Below are 13,918 nucleotides of genomic sequence, written 5' to 3'. Positions count from 1 at the left end.
GGATTTTGGAATCCATATTCATCAGTGATATTGTCTGAAATTCTCCTTTTTGATGGGGTTTTTGCCTGGTTTGGGGATTAAGGTAATGCTGGCCTCATAGAATGAGTTTGGAAGTTTTCCTTCTGTTTCTGTTTTTTGAAAGAGCTTCAGTAGAATAAAACAGCTTCAGGAAAATAAGTATTATTTCTTCTTTGAATGTTTGGTAGAATTCCCCAGGGAATCCATCAGGCCCTGGACTCTTGCTTTTTGGGAGGTTTTTGATCACTGCTTCAATCTCGTTACTGGTTATTGGCCCATTCATGTTGTCAATTTCTTCCTGTTTCAGTCTTGGCAGCTTATAGGTTTCCAGGAAGGCCTCCACTTCATCCAGATTGCTCAGTTATTGGCATATAATTGTTGATAATAATTTCTAATAATTGTTTCTATTTCCTTGGTGTTAGTTGTGATCTCTCCCCTTTCATTCATAATTTTATTAATTGGGGTCCTTTCTCTTTTCTTTTGGATAAGTCTGGCCAGTGGTTTATCAATCATATTAATTCTTTCAAAGAACCAACTTCTAGTTTCATTGATATGATCTACTGTGTTTCTAGTTTCTAATTCGTTGATCTCTGATCTAATCTTAATTATTTCTCTTCTAATGCATGGGTTAAGCATAATTTTTTGCTTTTTCTCTAGTTGTTTAAGGTGTAGAGTTAGTTGGTGAATTCGGGATTTTTCTATTTTTTAGAGTGAGGCTTGAATGGCTATGTATTTCCCCCTTAGGACTGCCCTTGCAGTATCCCATAGGTTTTGGACCGATGTTTTTTTTGTTCTCACTGATTTCCATGAATTGTTTAATTTCTTTGATTTCCTGGTTGACCCAAACATTCTTGAGCAGAGTGGTCTTTAGCTTCCAAGTGTTTGAATTTCTGCCAATTTTTTTTCTTGTGATTGAGTTCCAGTTTTAAAGCATTGTGGTCTGAGAATATGCAGGGAATAATCTCAATCTTTTGATATCAGTTGAGACCTGATTTGTGACCCAGTATATGTGATCTATTCTGGAGAAATTTCCATGTGCACTTGAGAAGAATGAATATTTTGTTGTTTTAGGGTGGAATGTTCTATAAATATCTATGAGGTCCATCTGGTCCAGTGTAAGATTCAAAGCCCTTGTTTCCTTGTTGATTTTCTGTTTAGATGATCTGTCCATTGCTGAGAGTGGAGTATTGAGGTCTCCTACAATTAACATGTTGTTATCAATATGACTCTTTATTTTGGTTAACAGTTGGCTTATGTAGATGGCTGCTCCCATGTTGGGGGCATAGATATTTACAGTTGTTAGATCTTCTTGTTGGATAGACCCTTTAAGAATGATAGACTGTCCTTCTGTGTCTCTTATTACAGACTTTAGTTTAAAATCTAATTTGTCTGATATAAGAATTGCTACCCCAGCTTTCTTTTGAGGTCCGCTGGCATGGAAGATGGATCTCCATCCCTTCACTTTCAGTCTCGATGTATCTTTAGGTTCAAAATGAGTCTCTTGTAGACAGCATATGGATGGGTCCTGTCTTTTTATCCAATCTGCAACCCTGTGCCATTTTATGGGAGCATTTAGGCCATTCACGTTGAGAGTGATTATTGAAAGATGAATTAATTGTCATCATGTTGCCTGTGAAGATGTTGTTTTTATAGATTGTCCCTGTAAATTTCTGTTGTACATCACTCCTGGGGTCTTTCTCCTTTTATAAAACCCCCTTAATATTTCTTGCAGGGCCGGCTTAGTGGTCACATATTCTTTCAGTTTCTGCCAGTCTTGGAAGCTCTGCATCTCTCCATCCATTCTAAATGACAGCCTTGCTGGATAAAGTATTCTTGGCTGCATGTTCTTCTCATTTCGTACCTTGAATATGTCTTGCCAGCCCTTTCTGGCTTGCCAGGTCTCTGTGGATAAGTCTGATGTTATTCTGATGTTCTTCCCTCTGTATGTAAGGAATCTCTTCCTCCTAACTGCCCTTAAGATGGTTTCTTTAGTTCTAAGATTTGTGAGTTTTACTATTACATGCCGGGGGGCATTGGTCTGTTTTCCTTGATCTTGGGAGGGGTCTTCTCTGCTTCTAGGACATGAATGTTTATTTCATTCCCCAGATCAGGGAAGTTCTCCACTACAGTTTGCTCAAATATATCTTCTAGTCCTCTCTCTCTCTCCACCCGTCAGGGATTCCAATAATTCTGACATTGGAATGCTTCATGGTGTCACTTATTTCCTTGATTCTATTTTCATGGGTTCTGAGTTATTTTTCCCTGGCCTCCTCTTTTCCCTTTTTATCTATTAAATTGTCTTCTAGGTCACTAATTTGTTCTTCTGCCTGATTACCCTAGTTGTTAGATTATCTAGATTAGATTGAATCTCATTGATAGCATTTTTAAGTTCTGCCAATTCAGCTTTCATTTCTGCCCTTAGAGACTCTATGTTGCCATTAATTGATTTCTCCATTCTAGCTATTGTCTTCACAATTGCTAGCCTGAATTCCATCTCCGACATCTTGGTTATATCTTCATCCATTTGTAAATCTGCGGCATACATCATAATCTCTGAGTCTTTCTTTTTGGGGGGTTCCTCCTCCTAGTCATTCTGTTGATGGGTGGTTGAGGGAATGTATAGAGTCCAAATTATTGACTAGAACCCAAGCAAGATGCACCTGTTTTCTAGGGACCTTAGAGTTGCTGGTCTCTTGTTCTCCCAGCCTGTTTTCTGGGGGAGGGGGCTGCCGCACTGTTACTCAGGCAATCCTGTTTGGGCAGAGTTGCCCTGCCCCCCTGTGGTGGGGGATGGGCTCATGGGAACCAATTTTTTGGCGCTTTTGTTCTCTGGTGGCTTTCCCTGGTGGCTTTCCACATCTCTTCCGAGAGTCAGAGCAGAGAGACTGTTTCCAACCCTCTGCTTCAGAGCAGGGAGATCACAGTCTGTTCTTCATTGAGCTCTCCAGGCCACACTATCTCCATTTCTGTCTGTGCTGCTATAAACTGCAGCGTCCTGTGTTGTGCGCCCCTCCACAGTGCTCCCAGTCTTACCTCCAGGTCAGGGCATGTCTCTGCCCTTTGTGCTTGTAAAACCACCAGCCACTCCCAATTCGCACCTGCGACCCCGCCGCTCCTGGTTTCTGTTCCAGGGGCTGCCCTAAAGTCCTTTCCCCACTGCTACCAGTCTGTGAGTCTGTGCCCCAACCCCAGCGTGCAAGGCTGTTGCTCACTAGTGGTGTAGGATCCCCATGGCCAGGCTCCCTCCTGCTGCCATTTATCCTCCGATATCTGCCTGCCAAATCACAGCTCCCCACTTCATACCTCGAAACCAACCACCTGCAATATTCTGTTTGTAGAGATGCAGATCTCTTTTCTTACATCTCAGCTTGATTTTGTGGGTGCTCAGAGTGGTCGGGTAGATATCCAGCTCAATTCTGGTGACCAGTTGGAATAGGGTCCCCTACTCCTCTGCCATCTTTTCTGTCTGCCCTATGGTCATTACTTTAATATTCTATCAGGCATGTTACTTACATATGTTCCACTTAGATCTCTGGCCATGGCCTTATTCTCTTTCTGCATTTGGGACCAATTCCTCTGTCTTCTCCTTGTGTCTAAGTCTTTATGTTTGCTTCTGCATGTTAGGAAAGTCAGCTGCATCTCCTGTTCTTGATGATAATGGCCTTAGGGAGAAGAGTTTCTGTAATGCCTAGCAGTGTATTATCCCCTGTTCCCCAGGGCCTAGTGCTTCAGGGAGTGTCTCCAATGTGTCCTCTGTTATTGTGCCCTGTCCACTTTATCCTTCGAGTCAATCGTCTGTAGAATCTCTTTTTGCCTCTCATAGGCAGTGTTTGGTCCTGGCCTGAATGTGGCAAGTTTTAACTAGGTGTGCCCTGGTCTGCTTGTGAAATGAGACCTGTTACCATGTCCAGAGGAACTGAGGGCCAGTAAAACTCTTGGGTGAGGAGATGAAGTTTCCACAAACATTTGGTCTGGTCATCTGGCAGGGGGGGTGAGGCCTCTGCACTTGGACTGTGGCAAGTTTGATTGGGAAGGGCAATTCCACCACAGCACAAGGGCAGTGGACAGGGCTTGGTGTAAGCAAGTTAGGCAGCCAGTGTGATTGCTGTGCTTATGCTGTGGGATGGGGGAGGTAAATGGCACCTGTTAGTTACTTTGCTCCTGGAGGGGTCTCTCCATGAATGCTGCCTCTCTGAGACATGCCCTGAGATGAGCGAATAACCTCCCTACTATGTGCTTCCAGGTGCTCTTCTGATTGCTGTTTCCATGCTGTATGTCTGTGGGCTGATTGCCTTGCCTTCTCTCTAAGAGCCGACCCAATGCCAGGTTCTCTTCAAGCCAAGCCCACTGACCTTTAGAACTCCAGGCTTTATACCCTGTTGGCTACAATAACTCACAAAATTCAGCTCCTTTCACTTCCCAAGCCAATTGCTATGGAGATTCATCTTTCCAGGGCACTCCTCTTGTGTTAGTCTGTCTCTTGCCCTTCTCCATGACCATGTCTGCCTCCCCACTGCAGCAACCATAATCTGTTTTTCTCTCAAACTGTATCTCCACACTTCCTACCTTCTTTGATGTGGCCTCTTCTTTACCTTTAGTTGTGAAGTTTGTTCTGTGAGTCTTCAGGTCAATTTATGGGTTATTCAGGATGATTTGATAGTTATCTAGCTGTATTTGTGGGATGGGGCAAGCTTAGGTTCCTCCTACTCCACCACCATCTCCCCCTCTCTCTCAAGGTATCTGTTTTTATGAACCATTTGGGTTTCATCAGGATAAAAAGCTTTTGCACAGCAAACAGTCAACAAAGCTAAAGGAAACCTACAGAATGGGAGAAGACATTCGCAAATGACATATCAGATAAAGGGTTAGTATCCAAAACCTATAACAAACTTCTCAAACTCAACACCCAAAAAACAAAAGATCCAGTCAAGAAATGGGCTGAAGACACTGCATACCAGTCAGAATGGCTAAAATTAACAACTCAGGAAACAACAGATGTTGGCAAGGATGCAGAGAAAGGGGAAACCTCTTACACTGTTGGTGGGAATGCAAGCTGGTACAGCCACTCTGGAAAACATTATGAAGGTTCCTCAGGAAGTTAAAAATAGAGCTCCCCTATGACCCTGAAATGGCACTACTAGGTATTTACCCCAAAGTACAAATCTAGTGATCTGAAGGGGCACCTGCACCCCATTGTTTACAGTAGCAATGTCCACAATAGCCAAACTATGGAAAGAACCCCAGATGACCATTGACAGATGAATGTATAAAAAAGATGAATGCATAAAAAAGAATATATATATTATATATTTACATTATATATATATTTATATATATATATATGTAATGGAATATTACTCAGCCATCAGAAAGGATGAAATCTTACCATTTACAATGACATTGATGGAATTGGAGGGTATTATGCTGAGTGAAATAAGTCAATCAGAGAAAGACAATTATCATATGATTTCACTCATATGTGGAATATAAGAAACAGTGCAGAGGATCATAGGGGAAAGGAGGGAAACTGGAATGGGAAGAAATATAGGAAACAAACCGCGAGTTGCTGGAGGGAAGTGGGTGGGGGATGGGGTAATTGGGTGATGGGCATAAGGAGGGCCCTTGATGTAATGAGCACTGGTTGTTATATGCAACCAATGAATCACTAAATTCTACCCCTAAAACTAATAATACACTATATGTTAACTAAAATGAATTCAAATAATTTTTAAAAAGGTTATCTGCTTTTTCTTTTTTTTTTTAATTTAATTTTATTATGTTATGTTAGTCACCATACAATACATCATTAGTTTTTGATGTGGTGATCCATGATTCATTGTTTTCATATAACACCCAGTGCTCTATGCAGTACGTGCTCTCTTTAATACCCATCACTGGGCTAACCCATCCCCCCACTACCCTCCCCTCTAAAATCCTGTTTGTTTCTCAGAGTCCATAGTCTCTAATGGTTCATCTCTCCCTCCGATTTCCTCCCCTTCATTTTTCCCTATCTGCTTTTTCTAAGAGTTTTGTGGAATCAGTTCTTACATTCAAATCAAGAAAATGTATATTTATAAAGAAATTTTTCTTTTTTTTTTTTAAAGATTTTATTTATTTATTTGACAGAGAAAGAGAGAGACAGAGAGAGAGGGAACACAAGTAGGGGGAGTGGGAGAGGGAGAATCAGGCTTCCTGCTGAGCAGGGAGCCCAATGTGGGGCTCGATCCCAGGACCCTGGGATCATGGCCTGAGCTGAAGGCAGACGCTTAATGACTGAGCCACCCAGGCGCCCCTGTAAAGAAATTTTTCAATAATTATGTTGTATGTTTTGTTTTAAACGTGTTTTATAGTAATTGTGTTTTATAATATCTACTTAAAAGTAGTTTCACATACCTTTTTGTAACCTGAAACCTTAAAGTTATACTGTTAAGGTAAACAATGTATAATCACTGAGTAGACAGAAAATATCTAAAAAGGATGAAATATTGAAATATTAATTGCTGAACATAATTTTATCTATACTTGGCATTTTGTTTTTATATGGCATAGAGAATCTTAACATATTGGATGTTTTTAAACATGAGAAAATGTACTGTGAAAAAGGCACATGCCTCTAGAAAATTATGAAATCATGTACTCACAAATGTGCTACAAAATGTATTACATGCCAGAGAGTTAACCATTGCTTATGTCCTGGTTTTCTCTGTGTAGAAAGGAGAATATTGATTTAAAATTCCAATCAATATACTAGGACTAATAAGGGTAAACAAAGAAAGTCTTTAATGCAAGGCAATTAAGGCCCAGTTTTTATAAGGAAAGATATGAGGCATGTGTTTTTTCTAAAGGGAAAAGCATAATTTTGCCCTAAAGTGAATGAATGGTTGTTCCAAAATGAGAAGTCAAGAGTAAGACAAAAACTAAATAGATATAAAGTGGAAAATGTTGTTTAAGGATTGTGGGAAATAAATCATGGAAAAGGAACTTTATCTTGTGTTCTCAAATCTAAGATTTGGATTAATTTATTTATAATACACTTTTTAAAGATTTTATTTACTTATTTTAGAGAGAGAGAGCAAGCAGGGAGGGGACAGAGGGGAAGAGCGAGGGGAAGGGAGAGAATCTTAAGCAGAGTCTGCGCTGAGCATAAAGCCCAACTTGGCGCTTGATCTCACAACCGTGAGATCATGACCTGAACTGAAACCAAGAGTTGGATGCTTAAACAAATGGGCGATCCAGGTGCCCCTATTTATAATATATTTTTGAATTGACCTTAGAATTCATACTACACTGGTACAAAATTAAATTTGGTTCTCCTTCTCTCATATAAAAACAAAGTTTTCTTAGATTATTGATCTGCTCTTAATAAGAAATTGCAAAACACTTTTACTTTACTTATTTAGTATTATGCCTGGGAAACCAAGATTTTGTTACTTAAAATAATCTCCTGTTCTTCTTGCTTTCCTTATCAGGACAGGTCCTTATTGATTATTTAAGATAACTGTCTTCTCAATATTAAAAGAACTAACTATATGTTTTTGTTTTACAACTACATAACTTTCTGTGGTTGCCTTTGAAATATTTTAATTGTCACTTTGATTAAATGGACAATTAAGTATAGTTACACAGTGACTTGTGGTCCCATGTACTCATGTGTTCAGATTTTACATTTTAACAATTTCCCCCAAATCAAATTTTAAATGGAATATTTTTTTATCACAAATTAACTTTCCCAAATGCCTCTGGAAAATATCAAAGGATTTGTCTCTTGCCTTATGAAAGGAGTATGGTAAACTAATTAGGTTTATTTACTATGATAAATTATGTCAGAAGCAGAGCACCTGGGTGGCTCAGTCAGCTGCCTTCAGCTCAGGTCATGATCCCAGGGTCCTGGGATTGAGCCCCACATCAGGCTCCATGCTGAGCAAGGAGCCTGATTCTCCCTCTCCCTCTGCCTGCTGCTCCCATTGCTTGCGCTCTCCCTCTCTCTGTCAAATAAATAAATAATTTTTTTTAAAATTATGTCAGAAGCATTGTCATATAGGAAGTGACAATAAATTTTCTCAAGATATAACTAATACAGATATTCCAGAAATTATATGTTCATAGAAATTTGTCAATGCCATTGTTTTCCAGTTATTATCCTTAGATATTGTATGCCACTGAAATAACTAGTTTTGTTTTGTTTTGTTTGCTCAATGAACTCTTACCAGAAGTTTAATCTGGCCTTTTCCATTTATTTGTTATTCACAGTTATTTTTTTGCTTTGATTCTTCTCCAAAATCATTTACAATCAGCTACAGGCATGAATTCTACATGATGGCAAAACTGTAACAACTTTGAGGCCATGACTCTGGAATTTCCAGAAGTAATAAAGAAGGTAATGGATCCCTAAAACTACTGGCCCAAGAGCTAGCAGAACAAAAATTAATTACATAGAGCTTAATAAACTGATGGAGACAATTATAATTCATTAAAATAACTTTCTTTGAACATTCACAGTTTTTTAATGTTTTGTTTTTCATATTACAGCAATTTGGTAAAATATAATTTTGTGGAAAAGGATAAAACAACTTTTCTCCCTAACTGATTGCTCTGGAATTTAAAAACTCTTAGTGAGTATTCTTATTTTTATGGCAATATATTCTCATAAGCTCAACTCTGTTCTTATAACAGTACCCAACTTAAAACATTGGTTATATTGACAAAGCTCTGAATTGAAGGTCATATTTGAGAATAAGTATGCTAAATGAGATAAGCCCTGACAGCTTTAAGGAACTAAGTAAGGAGTCAAAGCTTGTACCCCTTCTTGGAAAAAACAACCTGAACCTGTATTATAGGTTTTTCCATTTTAAAAGTCAATAAGAAAATTTACTTCCTGGCAGGACCAGAAATCTCAGGGTGAGTTTTGGATCCCTAGAAAAGAGATTAGATATTATACTTAAATCTATAGGTATTGCAGAAAATATCTGTGGCAAATGTTTGGCTTGGCTTGCTAGCCTTGGGAGGGTTTAAAAAATTCAAAGATTCCTTATTAAAAGTTCCAACAACAAAAACTCAAGAGACCTATGTGGTCAGTCCCTTTCTTTGCTTCATTTGTATAAATAATCACACTAAGTATAATGACTCTGGATTTATTTTGCAAAATAATTATTCTTATTTTGATTATGTCTGATTGAATGGTGATGACAATAGAAAGAAAAACTATGCTTCAATGGAAAATTATAATGTACCCTTGTAAGTTCTGTCTTTCACATTTTGCCAGTCCTTAACAAATCCTTAAATATCCTAGTTTCTTCCAATATCTGGCTGCAATTCTCCAAGTTGACATTTGCATTTTTCTCCCTTCTTACTTGGAATCATTGAAAACTAGACTTCCCTTTTCTCAAAACCCTGAAAGTTGAAGGTGAAAGACTTGATGTAAACATCAAGGAAATCTTCATAACAGATAATGTATGGGCAAATTTCTTGCTTCTGCATGGGCCACTCAGAAAGTTCACCTGGACATGCAATGCCATCACCACAGACAATCAAACTGCAAAGCAGGGAATCTATTAGACTAACACTGCTGTACACACCACATCTAAAAATGCTTTGAGCTAAATATCTAGAAATCTTCTCAATAGGCTGCCCTCTGGAATCAGAAACTGGGTTTAATATCAATCTTTATTTTTTTTATTCTCATAGAAACTCCCCCTCATTAAATGCCCAATGGCTTGCACCATATAGTATACCCTCTACTACCAAGTGTCAGCAGATGATTAGGGTGGTCTTTAATGAACAAAAGTGACTAACCAAAAAAATGGACACATATTATTCAAAGGAAGGAAGAATGTCTTTTCATTCTTTCTTACAATGTGATTACTGAAAAAGGTTCTCTGCCTGACCAAACTTTAGCCAAGCTCCTGAACCTTCTCAAAGGCCCATCTTTAAAATTCCTTGTAAACTCTTTAGCAAGAATGTTGATAAGTTAATATAGAAAGTATCCCACATCCTCCATATCTTCTCATCCTGGATATCTAATCAGATTTCTCATTCTCCACCAAGCTCCAGGTGATTTCTGGTAAGCCTGGTTTGTCTTTAGCAATAATCATATTAGATCTGTTTAGCCAAAATTTCCTTACAGTTAGTTATATTTTGTTTTAGTAACTTTCAATCCATTAACTCCTCTCAAACTCCTTAGCTATAAATAACTACATGCTCATGCTGTATTCAGAATTGACTTCAGTTTAATCAACACTGAGATCTATTTTACCCTATTACAATAGTTCTGAATAAATCTGCTTTTACCACTTTAACTTATTACTTAGCTATGGCTTTTCTTTGACAGTAATCACAAATAATCACCCTAGAACACACTTAAACTCCCTTCCTTACATGTTGATTCAGAGGCATGAGGAGCCCAGTGTGGCCAGGTTGCAGTCTTATACTTCATTCAGGAGAATTATTGTTTTATCTCCTGATGGAAACATTCCTTCCACTGGAATGAAGGCCTCTAAATCACCAGAGCACAAAAATCACAGGAACTGGAAGCAAAAATGGTCCTACTCTTATTTTCATCACTTGATTTCTGAATCTGAATTCTGGGGGTTTTTTTGTGTGTGTTTTTGTGTTTTTGTTTTTGTTTTTTTTCAAGTAAGAACGAAAAGCTGCCCCTTCCATCATGGAAGCATAGGAATATAATTAACCTGTCACCAAGTAGCAGGATGAACACCTCAGGTGCTATACCAGGAAATTACTGTTGCTGTCCACCACTGGCAGATTGGTCACTCAGACTTGGTAAATGTATATCAGTGCTGTTGAGTCGATGCATAACGTCTTTATCTGCTACCATGGCCTCTTTGTTCATGAGCATGTTGGGCAATGACAGAGGTAGCTGTGGAAAGAAGCTAACTGATATCCATGGAAACATGTCATCTTACCCACGAGGTTGTTGAAATCTTCCTCTTCCAAAGTTATCATTTAGTAAGCTTTCACATAGGACACAAATATTTTCATGTTATTTTGCCCACTGGAAATGGTCTATCCATATACTTCTTCCCCTAATGTCATTATCAACAATTTTACATTCATTTTTCTCTCAAAACTCTGACCAGTGAGACATACCATTTGCCAGAGCTCATAAATTAATATATAACTGCACGTCTAGTCATTTCTTCTTCTGAATAAAGAGAACAATCATGTGAACTTCTTGATGTCCTGTCCCTGGGAGGATTTCCCTTCACCACTGTGCTTCAGAGATGTCCCAGAGATGGGTTGTAATTTACTTTTGGGTGGTATGTGCATGTGGTGCAGAACCATCTATAAACCAGCCCCACATCTTTTCTTCTGTCAACTGTTGCAGGGAACTCCCCATTATGGAATAGGTATAGGCTAGGAGAGAGAAAGAAGTGCAACAGGACTAGGAAGGTGTGTACAGCCACTTCATGCAATTATGTGTGAGGAATACATAGCATCCAAAATCTAAAGAGGCCCACCAGCATTGTGTCTTTCCTGCTGTAGGAGGGGCTTGATGCAAAAAAAAATTATCCTTCACCTTAAAAGGGTTATCTGGACATGCCTTACAGCACTGGACTCCTAGAAATTTCACTGAGTTAGAAGGCCCCTGAATTTTAGTCAGACTTATTCCATACTCTCTGACATGCAAAATATTGCCAATAAATGTAGAGAAGTTGAAAATCCTGCTCTAGAAGTTCTATCAACATAATGTCATTAATGTGATATATTTTTAATATATATTATGGAAGAGAAAAGTAATATCAGGACACCTGGGTGGCTCAGTTGGTTAAGTGTCTGCCTTCAGCTCAGGTCATGATCCCAGGGTCCTGGGATCGAGTGCCACACTGGGCTCCTTGCTCAGCAGGGAGCCTGCCTCCCCCACTGCCTGCTGCTCCCCCTGTTTGTGCTCTCTCTCTCTCTGACAAATAAATAAATAAAATCTTAAAAAAAAATCCCTAATATCTAATTTGCTACATAGGGCTAAGAGTTTATATACCCAATGAGGTAAGACTGTAAAGGTATATTGCTGGCCTTGACTGCTGTAAGAAGAATGCTTCCAGTGGGCCTCATGGACAGGTATAAAGAAAAAGCATTTGCCATATCAGTAAATGCATACAGGTGCAGGGATGTGTGAGTTTGCTCAAGCAAAATAACTACATCTGGTATAGCAGCTGGGGATGAAATCACAAGCTTGTGCTAAGCTTGTGATGTAATCTTGGCTAAGATTGTGGTATAATCCACCACCTTTTTCCAAGATCAATCTGTCTTCTATGTAGGGCAAACTGCAGACCTGAGGGATGCCTGGGTGGCTCAGTCAGTTAAGCATCTGCCTTCGGCTCAGGTCATGATCTCAGGGTCCTGGGATTGAGTCTCACATCAGGCTCCTTGCTCAGTGAGGAGCTGTTTCTCCCTCTGCCTCTGCCGGCCACACTCCCTGCTTGTGTTTCCTCTCTCTGTCAAATAAATAAATAAAATTTTAAAAACAACAAACAAAAACTGAATACCTGAATGAGGGTGTGTAAGAATCAATACCCCTGCATCTCAAAAGTTCTTGTTAGTGGTGCAAATCTCTGAAATCCCACCAAGAAAGAAGTTTAACTTTTTATTTACTATCTTCTTAGGTACAGTCAATTCTAATAGTTTATATTTGCCCTTTCCTACCTTAATAGTCTTCACTCTGCAGGTCATGGAACCAATATGGGGATTGTGTCAGATGCTAAGTATTTTTATTCCAATTATACATTCTAAAACTGGGGGAGGAAACATAGAATGTGTTCAGAGACCCACTGGACACAATGTGAGATAGATCTGTGCTAAAACTCCATTGATACCCTGAGTACCATGAGCCCCTAATCTGACTGGAAGACTGTAGTGATATTTTAGTTATCCTGGAAACAGTGTGTGTTCAGAGAAGCATCCAGTAGTCCCTGAATGGTCTAATTATTTCCTTTCCTACAATGTACAGTTACCCTGGTAAAAAGTCATAGGTCCCTTTAGGGAAGGCTCAGAGAGAGATTAACAGTATATATTCTTGGTAGTGTTCCAGGGTCTTTCATCGAAGTCTCCCATTAATTCAGGAGTTCAGGGTCTATAAACTGGCTCAAGTTGAAGAATTGATTGAAAGCTTGTGACTCACAAGCAATTGTGCCTCTTTCTAGATTGTAGGAAAACCCAGATGCAAAAATTTATTCTTAAATTTAAAAGAGATATCTAGATATACCCAAAACCACTGGATTCCTATAATTTTCTTTTAGGTAAAATTCCCCAGATTTTATTTGCATTAATTACACACCCATTAACACTTAAATGTCTTGCTATTAAGTCTAGAATATTTGTTATTCCCACTCACTAGTTCCATTCAGCATAATGTCATTAGTGTAATGAGAAGTATGATATCTAGTGGAAGGAAAGATTGATCAACATCCCTATGAACTAAACATGCAACTGGAGTGTTGCTATACCCACATAGTTAAGATATTCTTTAGTTTGTGCATGACCTGTGGCCTTTTTGTATTGTCTCATCAAGCTTGTTAATCTATATCAAGACTTAGTACAACTAACTGTAAACGTCTCCCATAGCATTAGTGTGTCTGTGTAGAATAGTAGCATAAATAAATGATTTAAGCTATGTTTCCATTCAGGCATTTGCATCTTCAATTTATGACTGCTCCGTGCCACAATGTAGAGTGAACTTAGCCCAAATAATTTCCAAACAACCAAATGACTCAGCAGTTTGTTGTCACAAGATAAATGATCTTAGATGCATGTGACTATTTAACATTTGAGAACTTTTATTGCATTAAAAAATAGGATGTTACTCAGCCATCAGAAAGGATGAATACCTACCATTTATATCGACATGGATGGAACTGCAGGGTATTATGCTAAGTGAAATAAGTCAATC

Source organism: Leptonychotes weddellii, chromosome 9, assembly GCF_054177405.1.
Source record: "Leptonychotes weddellii isolate Sample4059 chromosome 9, ASM5417740v2, whole genome shotgun sequence".
NCBI lineage: Eukaryota > Metazoa > Chordata > Mammalia > Carnivora > Phocidae > Leptonychotes > Leptonychotes weddellii.
Note: the sequence above shows the minus strand (reverse complement) of the source record.